This window comes from Mycteria americana, chromosome 3 (assembly GCF_035582795.1).
Source record: "Mycteria americana isolate JAX WOST 10 ecotype Jacksonville Zoo and Gardens chromosome 3, USCA_MyAme_1.0, whole genome shotgun sequence".
In the NCBI taxonomy this organism is placed as follows: Eukaryota; Metazoa; Chordata; class Aves; order Ciconiiformes; family Ciconiidae; genus Mycteria; species Mycteria americana.
In genome coordinates this window covers 84,572,157-84,587,773 of record NC_134367.1, presented here as the reverse complement: position 1 = coordinate 84,587,773, position 15,617 = coordinate 84,572,157, and the positions used below count along the sequence as shown (strand labels likewise).

The 15,617-nt window shown below is 49.2% G+C and overlaps 1 protein-coding gene across 2 annotated transcripts in view; it reads right to left on the bottom strand.

Annotated features, from left to right (window-relative positions):
* Window positions 1-15,617, bottom strand: part of SLC35F3 (solute carrier family 35 member F3) — a 192,650-nt gene that overhangs the window by 13,429 nt on the left and 163,604 nt on the right. The window lies entirely within an intron of this gene.

Genomic DNA, 15,617 nt, shown 5'->3' with positions numbered 1-15,617 from the left:
GTATCCTGATGTTTTATGGATACTCTTTGGCAAAAACAGAGCTTGTGTCCTGTGGTGCTCCAGGCATGCCTGACTGTGCCAGGAGAGCCTGCCTACGAATATTTTAACAATCTCATCTGCTAACGAAAATGTTACTTTTTAAAAAGACAAAACCCACCCTACCTGGAGGGCAGTCTGTGAGCATTCAGCATCCTTTGGAGCCCAACTCAGCACTGTGGACCCTCGTCTGAGGCCTGACCCCAAGTCTACCAAAGCCACGGGACAGATGGGGAACTGGGTCAGTTCCTTGAGGTTTTACAGGACAGACTTTTGCAGGTCTGCCTGCCCAGGGCGGGACATGAGGGAGTCCTCTACTCGCACCGGAGCAAGCCGGCTGCCTCCGGGCCGGTGGGGAGACAGCGTTGGGTATCTCCTCCTGGGACAAGTGTGCAGTGGTGGTAGAAGACCTGCTGGGGAAGCGCCCTGCTCCAGCAGGGAGACTACCAGCCTCCTCTGGCTTTGACTGCCGGGGCCAGCAGCCGAGCTATCTCATTTCCAGGATGAAATACACTTTCTGCCTCAGTTTATCCAGGCTTCGGTGAGCCGGTCCTGCTGCACAGTTAGCTCTAGCTCATCTAGGGTGAAGAGGAAGGGTTACCAGATGCCTGGAAGCCGCAGACTCTTCTCTTCGTGGGGTTCATCTCTGGGACTAAATCCCTGCTGTTTGCTAATATGGGCAGAGGTGCCAGAGGCGTGCTTTGCAAAGAAAGCAAGCAGGGATCCTGTAAAGAGGTGCTCCCCCGTGCCCCGGGTGCTCACCCTCGCCCTGTGTGCTGGGCAGCCCGATGCCACTGGCCTGCAGCTGGCAGTACGCAGTGTTTGCAAGTGGCTGGTATGGGCATACAGCATTTGCTAGGTGCAGCACCACTACAAATGCCTACAACTGCTGGTGGCAAGCCCTGTGCCCAGGCACCGTGACACTGGAGTGGGTTTTCCGGCAAGTGGAGCTGAGCAGGGCTGCCACGGTGTGTGCACAACCGGGTCGTGTCAATCACAGTCCTCCGTGGGCTCCCTCTCCCTGCTCACACAGAGCGCGTGCTGCTGCCCGGCATCCCTTAGACTCAATGCAAAGCTTTCAAAGATCCCCTGGGCCGTACACCTATTGAGTGAGAGACCCTGCCCTGTCTTAAATAAAGGCACGGTTAACAGCAAGCAACTTTATTTACTTATAGCGTGTATGTTTCCCATGTACCTCCAAGACATCCAGCTGGAGGAGGCCCTGAAGATGCTCTGGTAGTTCCCCGTGAGACAAACGTGCGTGCGTGTGGCTCTAATAAGCTGGCAGAGCACGGACTCCCAGGAACACAGAGTGGTAGAGGGGAACTTCTGCCCACTGACCTTTAGGTATGTACAAGCAACCCTTCATGTTTGAGCTGGGACCCCAGGCTCTATTCAGAGCCGCTGGAGGTGCACGTCCCTGAGCTGCCTTTGCTGCCCACCTCAGGAGGCACTGAGTTCAGGAAGAAGCTACTTCTGTTTCTCTCCTCCAGCTCTAGAAGGGACCCCAGGGCGAGGAGCACAGAAACAGGCATCTCCAGAGCACATCTAGCTGGAGAAATCCCCCCCACCCTGTGTTAAAAGAGAAACTGTCATAAAAGACTGACCGAATCTATTCCTGCCCGCATTACCAGAAATCCTGCGCCTGCCGGTCTCACCTGCCACCTCAACCCCAAAGCTGCCTTGCTGCTCGCTTGCTGATACAGTTTCATTTGCTGGGCTCACCCTGCTTTGCCCACGGAGCAGTGGGACTTTTGGTGTGGACAGTGGCCAGAGAGGCCATAGGGAAACGCTGATGCAAAGCTCAGGCGTGGCCCAGCCCTGTGCATCCCCAGGTCACGCTGAACATGGCTCCTGGGCAGGGAAGCCGCCCTGCAGACGCCCTGCAGAGCCACCCCGCTGAGACGATCCCTCCTCGACTCTCTGTCATCCTCCAGCACGAGGAGTAAACTCCTACAGCTGCCAGGCTGTTTCCAGGTAAGGTGGCAGCAGACAGCAAGGAGCTTTGGCATTGCGGGGCATAACACTGTATTTTTGAGATAAACTAGCTTCTGGCTTTATTTTCCTCGATTCTGCCATCATGAGCTAGAGCTCCATCGTAATCACAGCAGTTGGTTTAAAAAGTAAATGCAAGGCATTCGCCAAGGCAGCAGCAACGGCCCGCGTAAGACTGGAATGGAAGCGTCAAAGGAAGGGTACTGGAAGGGAAGCATACTGGCTTAATCGCCGCAGCACTTGCTCGCACTCAGAAGTGCCATACCCATGTTCACAGACAATCTGAAGGCTCGTGACTGAAATAAAAGGCAGGATTACACTGCTGGGAGGAGGACTACATGCGGACTGAGAGAATTGCCGCCTGGTTACATGTGGCCCTTGGGAAGTGTTTCCAGAGAGATGTTACACAGTGGACGTGCTCGCCACGGGGTGTTGCTGAGGGGGCTGCTGCAGCAGGCATCTTTGCTGTGTAAGGGGATGGTGCAGGTGAGAAAGAGGGACACACGCTTGGCCTGGTTGCTTCCCGCTTCCTCAGGATGCCAACCGGGATGGCTGGCATAAAGCCCATAAAGCCCAGCTGGGAGCAGAAGCAGCTGCCCGGCTTTCAGGGCATCCTCTGCACAGGAAGACGGCGGTGGGGACAGGTGGAAACCTGCTTTAGGTATAAAATAAAGCAGTGGGCACCACACGGCACGACTCAGCCCACCTTGCTGCTGCTGTGGCACAAGTCCCCTGCAGTAACAGCCCCCGAGAAGGGGTTAGCAAGTCCTGACCAGCACCAGCCGGGCTGGAGGTACCAGCGGTCTCCTCTCCCAGATGGGGATTCTGGTTCCCTGCCGCTTGTCCCAGGGTGCCCTTACAACTTAGGGTGGCCTGGTGGAAATCTGTAATGTTGCTCGGGAACGGCACGTAGCTGCTACGGCACTACAGGAACTGCGCTGGGATGAAAGACACTACAGAAAAGCCCAAGGCATAGAGATCTTACTGTTTGTATTTTTACTCTAAATTGTTCGCTGGTTTCTTAATCTTTCATATAGTATTTCTTGTTTTTCCTCATAATCTTTTTAGTGTGTATCTTCATTAACCCAGCAAATGGCAAATTAGCTCTGCCCCATTAGGCATGTCTCCAAGCACAACAAGACTAGCAAAATACCTCCGTCACTGTAACCGAGCATCCCCAGTGAAGTAAATCAGAAGTAGTTCGTGCCAAAAATGCATGTAAGAGTTAATCATATTGAAAGCAGGTGTTGCAGTCAAATAAAACTTGCAAATAAAATATGACGGTAAAGCTCCATTTTTTCCCCACTGAGCTCACAATTGTATGTTTAACACTATTCACCTTCTACTGCCTGTTTTGTCTTTAACCATTGCTAGGTAGTCGGGATATTTCTCCACTGCTTTGAACCTCGTGCAAATGAATGTGTAAAACTCTGCCAAGACTGGAAGGAATGCTTTTTGCTCCCATTTTGCAAAAAAACCCCACCTATGAAGAGGAAAGGTAGACAAGAACCAGAAAAAGCACACACAGTGTGTTCCCCCAGACTGGGGGTTTGGTCTCTTGATACTTACTGCAGAACAAACCTATGCCAGGAAGGTTAATAAGCCATTGAAGCTGCCATTACATCTTTGGGAAGGATGTAGCAAAGTACAAAATATCTGGGAGGAATACACATCCTAAGGGAAAACTTTGCACAGGCTGGTTATTTCTCCTTTCCAGACTGTTAACTTTTGTTACAATTTTCTCACTGTCACAGTGTTCATACTAAGCCTTCTCCTCCGAAGCAGGTTTGGATCTGCGGTTGCTCCTAGCGGGTGGTATTTTTTCTTTGTAGACTCTGCTTCTTACTTTGACCTTGCAAGGTCTGTACCTGCAAACAGAATTTGGCTAAATTGCTACTGATTTTCAGCAGAGTGAGCATCGCCTCCCTGGAGCACAGCAAAGCCACCACTGCGCCGGTGAATCTGGCCTCTTGATTAGAGATTGGCAGGCAAAACGTGTTTTGCTAATCCCTGCACCGATTAGGCCTGCATAGATAAATAATCTGCAGATGCGCTGTTAACTGTCGTACATTTTCCATTCAATGTATGAAAAAAGAGACATGGACTAAAATGTCATGCCATGTCTTCTGGGAGGACTCGCAAGCCAGTTGCAGTAAGCAAAAGCAAAGAAGACAGATGAGGTGCCCTGGCTGTTAAAAGGAGGGAAGGAAACTAAACCCAAGTTTAATTTCTCCCAGTGAAAAAAAAATCCTAGGACATTTTTTCCTAATTCATTCTGTAAGGGCCACAGCATCCCTCATGCATTATGCTCACAAGTGGAGGTATGTAGAAGACTGCTGTGCAGATAAAAGACACAAGTTAAGCCAAAATATTCCTCAAAAATGCTCTCCAGGAATGTACATGACGTGTCTCCCAGAAAACAGGATCATGCCTCCAGCTCCGCTTCCCTCCCTCTCGAGCCAGTGCTGACCTGAAGGGCAGTCATGGCAAAATCAGCTGCTCAGGTGAGCGGCTTTCAAAGCAGTGCAAGCAAAGGGTGAGCTCATGAAACCCATTTTGCAGGTGTGCAAGCTGGGGCATGGAGAGGCAAAGTCCCTGGGTACTTGAAAGAGGCAGGCTGATGGCTACCTGTAGGCTGCACCTTTGGAGAGCCGGGGATTCGTTTTTCCTGCATGTTTATTTTACAGCCAACTCCTGTTACTTATCAAGACAGACCCCGAGCGCCTTCTTCCTGAGTCACCACAGGTTCACGTGCCAGCAGAACAGTTGCATGGAGGCTCCTGTGGCGTGTCCCAGATCATAAAACGCTGCAAATAAATCTGCTAGCCTCAGCATTTTACAGAGAGGTGCCCGGCATTCCTGCGATGGCTTTTATTGCCCTGCTGGTTTGAGGCTCCTACAACAAAACCCGTACACCTCTGCCTCCAGCTTTCCTCCCGTGCACCCGGAGCAGCTCAGGAAAGCTGCTTCCCAGTGCTGGGAGGGCACAAGCTCCTCCTCGGCTTCTGCAGGACAGAGGTCCCAGACCTGCCCTGGGTGTGCCGGTGCCCCTCGCCTGCCCCGCTGCCTGCACTGCCTGCCGAGGCATGCCGCAGCCCGTGGCCATTAGCCAGAGGACAGGGCCAGGGGAGCAGCCGTGTTGCTCCTCAGAGATGCCCTGTACTTATCCAGTCCGGTCTGTCTGTGCTGGGGACTGAAGTAGGGCTGCAGAGTCTGCCCTTTCAGTCTCTCGTTATACCTTGCCTAACAGGAGACTGCAGCCTGGCAGGTAACATCAGGCCCAGTGACGGCACTGGTTTCTGGACTTGGAGGCAAGGAGTGTCCCTTTCTTTCCTGGCATGTTTCAAGTGGCTGTTTAACTGATACTGCCCACGGTAATGGCTGGGGATGGGGCACCATCAAGCTGTTTAGGGAGTGATCCATCACAATCAGGCATTTTTCCTTTACCAGATCTGTGCCTGAGAAGAGCTGAAGAAATGCTTGGCTAATGTCAGAAAATCTCAAGTCTGGAGCATCCTGTCCTTAGAAAGGACAAGGTAGCAAGCCCAGGCTTTCATAAAAGCACCATTTTTGCAGCTGATTTCACAGGGAAAAGTTTCTTTAATTGATTGCTCCTGTCTTCAGGGTCAGGTCAATTTGAGAGCATGTCTACAAATCTTACGTGGCAGGAAATTCAAGCAGCAGGTCACTCATGGACCGTGCTGTGCTGTGCTGTGCCAGCATGCTGCTCCCCGCCCGGCAATGAGCCAAGGTCCACGCCAAGCACATCCGCTCACGGCCGCCACAGTAAGGATTTCACCCCTCCCATGCTGTCCCGCTGTGTGCCTGGGGCCCATGCTGGAGGGGGTCCCCAGATGAAAAGCAGCGTGGGTTGCAGGGCTGTGCTCTAGCCCCAAGCCCAGCTGTGGGAAGGTGGCAGAGGGGAGCCACTGTGGGGTGTGGGTGCTGCTCACACAGGAGGTTTAGGGCTGGATACAGCCCCACGGTTGCTGCATTGGACCACCTGTGAAGGGGCAACACTGTTGGTGGGGCTTTCCCCCACAAGTGGAAATGGCTTTTACGTTCCCTTCCTCTAGCACAGTTCAGTGGCACAACATGCTGCTCCACCACAATGTATAATTTGAAACATTTACTTCCAGCTTCATTTAAACGCAAGTGATGGTGACGTGTCTCAGGGTTCTGCTGTCTGAGGTAACACAGGACCCAGGGGCATCAGACTATGGAGGAGAGAGGTGGGAGATGGGCAGTGCTGCACACTTCCAGCTCCAAGCAACTGGGGGCTTCCTTCAGAGGGCCTGCGGGGTGGCAGGTCCTGCCATGACCCCCAACAGGTCATCCCACCCCTGCTGAGACCTGTGAGCTGCAGCAGATGGTGCCTGCAAGGAGCTCTGTGCCTCTTCTGACCTTCCAGGTGTGGCTGGCAGCAACCCTGGGGAGGGAGTTTGGAGGCTTGGGGTGGGGGCAAGCCTGCAAATTGCACCCCCTTCCCACTGCCTGTGCCCCCCGAGACCCCCTTGCCAGACCTCCTTCCTGCGGGAGGGAATGGAGGCAAACCACAACCCACAGCCCCTTCCCAAGCTTGCAGGGGGAGAGAAGCAATGACCTGGCCAGGGAACGCCAAACCTTGAAACTAAGAAAGGATGGAGAATTTCCTGGTGTCAGGTAGCCCATGCCTGCTTTCCTCAGCTCTGGGGGTGAATTCGTGCAGAGTTAGTACATAGAAAAAGGCCTGAACTGAAGCTTAAAGCAACAGGTGGATCTGGGGCTTGTCACCAAACCTACCTGATTACATGAACTGAAAAATAACTGTTCAAGGGATTAAGCAGTTTCTCAGAAACGGACATTATCTAAAATAGTCTAATGGCTTGTTAATGCCCATTGTCCCGTGCATATTTTTCTGTAAGCATGCTATTAAATGCAAGAAATCACCATAGAAGTCAATCCAGTATCCAGCTGCCACTTTTAAACGTCTGTGTCTGATGTTGACCATTACTTGTTTCTACACATGATTTGCCTTTAAACTTTTACCTATTCTGGGAGTTTCCAGCTCATTTGCAGAAAACTCGTTCTGATAGGCAATGAAATGAGAAAATTGTCTTCTCGTAAATGAAACAAAAAATCTCCAGGCTGATCTTTCTTCTCTGAACTAGAGAGACAGAAGCAATTGGTTTTGCTCAGCACTGTACACGTGCCAAACTAGGCATTTGCACAATAAATGGTCCCAGGAAATGCTTAGCTATGGATTTACATAATACACCAGAATGGCTCCAAAAGAAGCAAATAATACAAATCTTACAAACCACCTGAATACACATTTCCAAGACAAGCCTTAGCACACACTCAGAAGCCTTAATGAGAGACTGTTTAAACTAACATTTAAAAAAAAAGTTTAAAAGAACAAGACCAAACCAGAGGGAAAATTCACATACTGTAAACTGCCTTAGCAAAACACCAGGGTGGGAGTCTCAGGCTGCAGAAGCACAGGGCAAAGTCTGCAGCTTCCCCTGTGGGATGGCCCTCCGTCCCACCATTTGCTGCGCCCGTGGCACTAAACCTGTTTGGTTTGCTTCCATCCATTTCCAGAGAAGAGCACTAGTGCTGGGACACACTCTACAGCTTTTACATACATGACTGCAGCAAAGGCTGCAGGAAGTGGATCACATTAGGATGAATATTTCATTTAATTTTTGCACCTGAACATACTGCAGAATTTTGCATCTAGGTTGTTTGTTGTGGGAGCAGGACCACCAGCCACCCCTGACAGGACATGAGGGAAAGCACTAAGGAGAAGGTAAAGTTGTGCAGCAGCACCACTGCGCTGCCGATACTTTAGAGGAAGAGCACCAGCTGTAGCAGTGCAAACAGACATTGGAACAGATTTCCCAGAGAGTCACATCTGACCATGAGCACCGGAGTGAGCTGAGCTCAGTCTGGGGTGTGTTATCACAGAGACCAGATGGACCCTCCGAAGTCCCCCTCCAGATTGCTGCGTCAGGCAGGCTGGCATCTGCGGGTCATCCATCAGGCCTGAAGGGATGTGCCATTTTGGAAAATGCAGCAAGTATTGCTGGCAAGAAGCAGCTTTTGATGTGACAACATGCACTCAGCAATCAGATGGCTGAAGTTATCACATGGTGCATTATCCAACATTTTCTGCCTTTACACCTTAGAGGTACCCAGAGCCTGCATTGCTTTATACTCTTCTAGATAATCAGCATTATACAAATAAAATGTAATACTGTTGCTATATGCAAGCTCCAAACACCCACAGACCAGGCAGACATCACACTTGGACATAGCGATGAGCTTTTTAGTCATGCCCAAAGACTGCTTCACAGAGCAGCTGGTTACTGAGCCCGCAAGGAGATGCAACCCCTGACTTGGTCTGGTGTAGCACACAAGATCGGCCCTAAATCTTAGTCAGAGCCCACTAGAGCAGTGGCCAGGAGGTACTCAGACTGGACATTTCCCCTCCGCAGCAGCAGTGGCTGAAGCTGGAAGGGGCAGCGAGGGGAATGAAAGCTTTACAGGTGCCTGGGGATGACTGGCATGCCCATGGTGCACGCAGAGGGCCGGGTCCTGCTGTGTTTGGGGCAGGGCTGGAGGACGAGCGAGAGGGAACTGGCCCATTTGCACGGCAGGGTGTGAGAGAGGGAGGATATGTCGGGACCTGACATCATGCCCAAATGGAGTAAAGAGAAAGGACCGTCAGCCCTGACAGCACCGTATAAAGCCATGTGCAGGCAGGCCACGGCAGAGTGTGAAGAGCAGTTAGCGAGCTGGATCAAAGCGAACGAGGGTCCTTACGGAGTTATGGAGCAAACTGACAAAATGAGCAGCAGCAAGTTGCCAGACAGTATTTACTCAAGAGTTCACAAAAGCCCAACAGTGAAACGGGGAATTCCTAACAGGGCTCTCTAACTTTGCTCTTAAAACCGCCTTCCTGCCCAAAGCAAACATCACATCGACTCTTTAAATCTAATTAGCGTTGTGATTGTGGCTGGCCATCCATTTTGAAGATTACCGTTGCTGGTTAAAGGCTGCACTGCATCACCTTTTCCTCCTCCTGGGTTCATCACGGAGCGATGACAACAGGGAAGGCCCGATTCAAGGAGCATGCTGACACAGCCGGGGCGTTGCTGCCGCTTGCAAGTATTCTCGGCCCAGCGGAATGGCTGGTGAGCAGGTGCCCTTAGGGCCTGACTGCAGCAGGATGGCTCCTGCTTATACCATGCACCTGATGACTGCCGTCTTCAAAAACAGGACACCGACTGCTGGGAGCAGCTGAGCGCTAATGAATTCAGACCTTCCTGAGGATCTCCTGCTGCACCAGTCAGGTAGAAGTGGCCCCAGTCAGGTAGGTGGCCACAGGCAGTCAGGTAGAAGGGCCGCTGGCTCTCCAGACGGACCGCTCCCCCGGAGGCTCTGGCTCCTCGCTTTTATCACGTGCAGCCGAAATTAAAAAACCCCGCAGGGCTCAGCTCCGCAGCTGCTCTGCGCTGCTGCTGCCAGGTGCCAGCAGCACCGCCGGCCTGAGGGAAAGCCTCTCGCCTGGGCAGGGAGCAGCGCAGAGCAGCCCCGCTCCGGGCCGGGGACAGCACGGCCCCAGCCTCCCCTGTGCCCTGGGGCCGGCCGGGGGGCTGCACCCCAGCTTTTGGGAAGGGCACCCCAGCTGTCAGAGGAGCTGCTTCAGGGCCCCTGTCCTCACAGGGAGTGGGGGCTGCGTCCGGGGCGGCCCGGGAGATGCTCCGGAACCAAAGTCACACCTCGCTCGTGTCCTGCATGGCCCAGGCCGCCACATGAACGTGTTTGCTGATGTTGGCCTTTAAAAGGTGAGTTAATCGAAATTTTTTGGGGAAAAAACCCTGAAGCACAAACCCACATAGTTTTTAATGTTACCTAAGCAGTTTAGGCAATTCCCTGCAGGTCCCAGCAGATTGGAGAGGCACCTCAAGCAATGTTACAACACTTCAGTTACTGAAAAGATGAAAAGTCTCCCAGGGAAAGCACCGGAAAGGCTGGGAGCCTGGATTTGAGGTCCATGGTGATGGTCTGTGACAAATTCCCCGTGTGAGCGTGGCCGAGTCACCCAGCCAGCCTGTCCCCCCTCGGCTCGGCAGTGGGGCGTGAGGGTACAGGCTCGCTGTTATTTCCCAGGGCTGTGTTGAGGTAAATGCAGGCAAGCATTTGTGCGGCATTCGGCGTGTGGTGAGGGACAGCATATACAAACTAAGGCAGAGAAAACCTAAACATTAGGCTCTCAAGGCCTTCACTGCTGGAGTCAACATCGTCACTGCTCTCTGTCATCATCCAAAATTTCCATTGACGTCAGTGATGTTCTGGGTGCGAAAGGCCTGCAGAGTCTGAAACTGTGCAGCGATCGCTTGCGGATATCTTAAGCTTGGCCTGATGTGATTTATATCCGGCTTGTACTCTTCAGCTGTGACCTGAACCACTTACTACTTTTTGGAATAGTCAAAATGAAACTTTTAGGAGAAGCTGGCCAGCTGGCCTCCTGTGAATTGGATTTTTGTAGTGGTTGGTATAGGCAGACAAAAAAGCATGCAAGAATAAAATGCTTTTCTAATAGCTGCTGTCTTGGCTTCTGGAAATGGGGGGTTTTGGCTCTGCTGATTTAGAAGCACAGTGCTGACAGGAGGGGAAACAGTGCTGTTGTGTCTTGGGAGAGGGAAGGAACAAGACAAGAGGCAATACAAGGAGGAGAGAAATGTCTCAGTGATAACACTGGCTGTGCAAGCATCCTGAGATAGCTATTACTGAAACACACGTATATATGTATGTTGGAACATGTATCTAGAATACACATATACACATACACTCACACGCGCATTTACTTCGGACCTTTACGTCTGTGGATTGTCAGAAAGACTCTGCATGGAGATATGGTTCCAGCTGGGCATAGCCAGCCCATGGCCCTTCTCGTTGGCGATGCCAGCCTTAGGCTGTGGGCATAAACTACTGGCTCTGTAAATCCTCACTCCATAGCAGCAACATGCTGTAGTATAGAAAACGCAGGAAATAAATCAACTTCATAACCTAAGTACTAATTGTTCAGCACCATGACAGGATACTGGGACAGCTGGGAACAGGAAGGCACGTGAGTCAGGAGATACCAAAAGAGACACCATCAACTTGGCAGCTAGTCAATGAAAAGAAAGTTAGTTATACAAAAAAGAAAGCTGAGAGCTCACTGACATAACAGAGAAGCTGACATTTACGATGCACAAATTGCCTCTAGATGCATTAAGTAAACCGGGATATAGAAAGGAAATAATCTTTTCTAAATACTTGTATTTGTGGTCATTTTTAGAGTACCTTGTATCAAGAACAGGTGAATCTTTTCTGTTTGAAGTTTGTTTGCCTTTTTAATTGCACTGCTGATGTCCATTTAACACAAAACCAGAGCACACTCTGCCCCATACTCCTTTACTCTCTGTCCTTCAGCAATGTCATCCCAATCCTGCCCACAGCAGCGCAGCAGGGAGGGGAGCGAGTCCTGAACGACCCATGGAAGTGGAGTGAGGAGGTCTCGAGACACTGTGATGGCATCTGCCCTCATCCCAGAGCCTGATTTAACAGCACCCTTCAGAGCGTAGCGATCTTCGAAAAGCAGCCTGTGAGAGACTGAGAAACTCGGCAGTCTTACATCACGTGAAGTGAAGGAGTACAGCTGATGAGTTTGGTGCCAAAAGGGTGGTGTTATAAAATACAATGTACAACACTTCTGAGAATCGTATTTCCAAGCAGCTTTACTTGTTTTGACCTTCTTCCCAATAGGCTAATCCTTCAGAAAACATGTTCTATTATACGTTGCTGTTGCTGGCTGCATTAATTTTGTGTAAGACCTTAGTATAAATGGTAAAAACAGAGTGATATGTAACACAAATTGAATGGCTTCTCTCTCCGTTACTGGAACATTTAGGTCCTCAAGTGACATACAATAACTGAGAATGGCTTGGAAATCAATTACCTGTTGTCCAAGAGAAATATGTCATTTTTGGCTCCCCATATGAGCACTTTCTTATTTGAACAGTAAACAGGCAAAGTCGAAAATACTGACACACGCTGTGTTTTTAAAGAAGGATGGGATAGCACAGAAATGGAGCCAGAGCAGCTGAAACTCCAAGGGACTGTGCTCATAGAAAGTTAGATAGATACAGCTCCAGTGAAGAGCTGTGGGAACTCGTGTGGTTTGGATCTCTGAGGACATGTTCTACTAATGGTGGTCAAAGAGTTGTAAATTTTTATTTTCATTCAATTTGCAGTGAAACAAAATACTCATTGACTGAAACAGAAGCTTCTAAGGAAGGGTACAGGTTAAAAAAACTTTTACAAAAAATACTGAAAGAGGTTTTGAAATTGTTCCATTTGAACATTTTATGTGAAATCTGCCTTTTTAATTCAAAATGAATATTCACTAAATCTATAGTGGAAAATAATGGAAGTGATCAAAATCAGCAGAAAATATTAAAAAATAATAGGCAAGAATGTATTTTAGTTGAAAGGTGGTTTTATTTTCATTTCCCATCTGTGGATGCTCTTGGATTTTGCCTTTAATCCGTTTGGAACAAGATCTCTTTTAAAATTTAAAAATGCCTCCTGGAAAAAGACAATAATTGCCTCCCCAGTCTATTAATGACCCTTTGTATTATCCCTTAACAACTCTTCATTGTGACTGCATAAAAGGCACTGCTGACCCAAGCTTCATAGCCAAGAAAGAACTATGTCTCAAGGTAGGGGAGTTTTCCCTCCATAGCCTTAAAATATCATTTATAGTTGTCTTCATAAATAAGACCTACAGGAGCAAATATTAAAAAAACCCATAAACCTGACTCTGCTAGAGAGATCATGCACATGCCAGTTCAGGAGCCTTGTCTCTAAGGAATTTTCTCCCCCCTACGTTTCAGAGTTACAAAGGAGTCTGTAAAATTACATGAGGATCCTATGTAAAAGCAAAACCTTCTCTGAAGACTCTTCTCAAGCAGAGAGTACAGAGCATCAACTTAATTTTCTTTCTGAGCACCAGAGTCAGGTCCAGAGGATGGATCCAGGCCGCATTTGTCTTTCAGTCTTCTTGCACTCAGAGGGGTCTACATCCCCGTAGTTCTTCTTTCAAGCTCTTTTTATGCCTATGGCTTGATGGGCCACTCACTCTTACATGGTTCAGATGCTGAATCTCAGTTTCATGCTCCATCATTCTGCAGGCCATGAGCTTTCCTCCTTTATATGCTCCAAAGAAGCAAGGAGGACAACTGAGTTTCATGCTGGGTCCTTCCTCCAGAGAGGAAGCTGAGTTATCACAGAGCAGCTCTAGGAACATGCTTTGTCTCTGCTCTTGCAGCTCAGAAGACTTGCAGCTCCTTCCATCAGCTCCTTTCAACTTCCCAGACACTCCCAGTGAAAGCCCTTGACATTTCAGAATTCTGGAAGATGGTAACCCTTGCCTCTCCTCCTCTGCTGAAGCCAGCAGCCTCCGTTTCCAAAGGAGTTACGGCCCCTTCTCTTGAGAGCTGTGTCGTTTGCATGGGAGAAAGGGCTGCTTACGGGCTGGGTATACACAGGATGTAAAAAGGTGTCTCCAGAGGTGTGCCATTAGCAGCCACATGCCCATACGCATCTTCTCTGGGATGTGGCCAGTGAGAGAGGAGAGCTACGAAGCAGTCCATTAGACAGCAACAGATGCAGATGCCCCCCAGCTGTGGCAGGAATGACGAACTCCAGCAGAGCCTTGCTTGCTGATGCTGATGTGAACTTGGGGTCCAGAAGCAGGAGAAATAGTGAACAAATGCCCCAGATTCAAAGAGCCGCAGTGACCTCATTATACATATTGTTGTACCGGACGGATCAGGTCTTTAAAACTGGTGTCAGCTGCCAAGGCTATTAAGTCTTATGCTCATCTGAACTCCAGAATGGTGTAGCTTTATTTGCCTCCCAGGTTACTACTGGAAGTGTGGAATGGCACATATGTGGGTAACCCTTGTGCCCCCACTGTTGGCTATTAGAGCAGCCACATCTGGCACTGGCTTTTCTTCCAGCTGCTGTCAATGTCCTACTCTGGACTTTTCAGCCAACATCCTCATTAGAGACAAAGTAAGAACACAAATACCTAATGGGGTTATTAGCCCTCGATTGCTTCATTCAGAATGAAGTAAAGCAAGCATGATATTAAAAAGAACAGAGAAGAAATATAAGGGGAGAGAGAGAGATCAGATGATAGGAATTGATTCATTCTACAAGTAAACTAAGAGATTATGGCACTGAGGTGATTACGCTGCTTAGAGGTTATAAGAAAATGAGATCTATTTGAAGTCCCTGGAAAGACCTGAACTGAGAACAGTGGTGAGACATACTCAGGAATTTGAAGGAAGCAGAACTTAAGGAGGTTTCAGATTTGCCAAATTTAAAAACCAGACTCAAAGTTCAGATGGTGGAGCAAAAGGGCGCTTGCAGCTAAAAATTGCTGGAAGCCATGAGCGCCCCTCTGAATGGGACGCTAGCCATTATTATTTATGTGTTTGGATGGGATACGTAGCTGTTCGTCAGAGGCCAGGAAGAAATTTGCTTTGAATCTGAAGCCTTCCACAGATACTGTGCTTCAGGGTGCTGATCTGTGTGTTTTACTAATGTTAAATTCTTTATATGAAATATTTCATATTTTTAAGGTTTTACTCTTACACAATAAGAGATGGTGGAGCATCAAAAATCTCTGGCCAGGGTCTGGTGCCACAGAAGTAGGAAGATACAAAGGAATGGGGTCTTGTCATTAATGTGCACGTGTGGGGGGAATGTTAGTGTGGTTTGGGTCAGGCTGTTACAGCACACACTGCCCTCCTTCCTAGTGACATTTTTTTATGTACTTGTTCTTTTTCTTTTATATTTTTATTGCCTATTAAATGGTTTCTTTTGGCTCTGCTTTGTGTGATCCTCAGTGCAAAGAAAACAGTTCTGTTCAGAGAAGCACTTTGAAAACTGCCCTGATGAGGAGCGAGCTGGTGCTTTGCTAGCATCTAATGTGCCATCCTGATCTTGGCTGTGAATCCACAAATTAGGATTTCAACCTGGTCATCACTGAAGGTACCGATTTCCTTTGTGAAAGACTGGAAACCAGAAAGGACCCCTTATCTGCAACAGTAATAACACAGGAACTTTTCGGAACAAGATGCAGAAGTCCCGAGCCAATGAAATGGAAAACCCATCCGCTGGTCCAAATGCCTTACTCGTGTTTTCAGCATCAAAATTACTGAAATAATAACACAACGTAAGCCTTCCCCTCTGCCCGGTCTGTGTCAATGAGGCATTCACTAAGAGGTGCCTGTGAAGGGATGGACCTGGACCACACAGGAATTACCAGCCTGGGTCCAGCCAAGCCCTGTCCTGTCTCCAGCAGCTGCCAGTGGTGGAAGCACTAGGACAAGGCACACATGAATAAATCCTTCCCCTGGGACACCCTGCCACTTTCTTGTCTTTCTCTTCGTTCTCTTCCGCTTCATCCACCTTGGCTGCATTAGCCATGTATCCTCACTCAGCCTGTAAGACAAGTGTAGCTCCCTGTAGTTCAGGAGCAG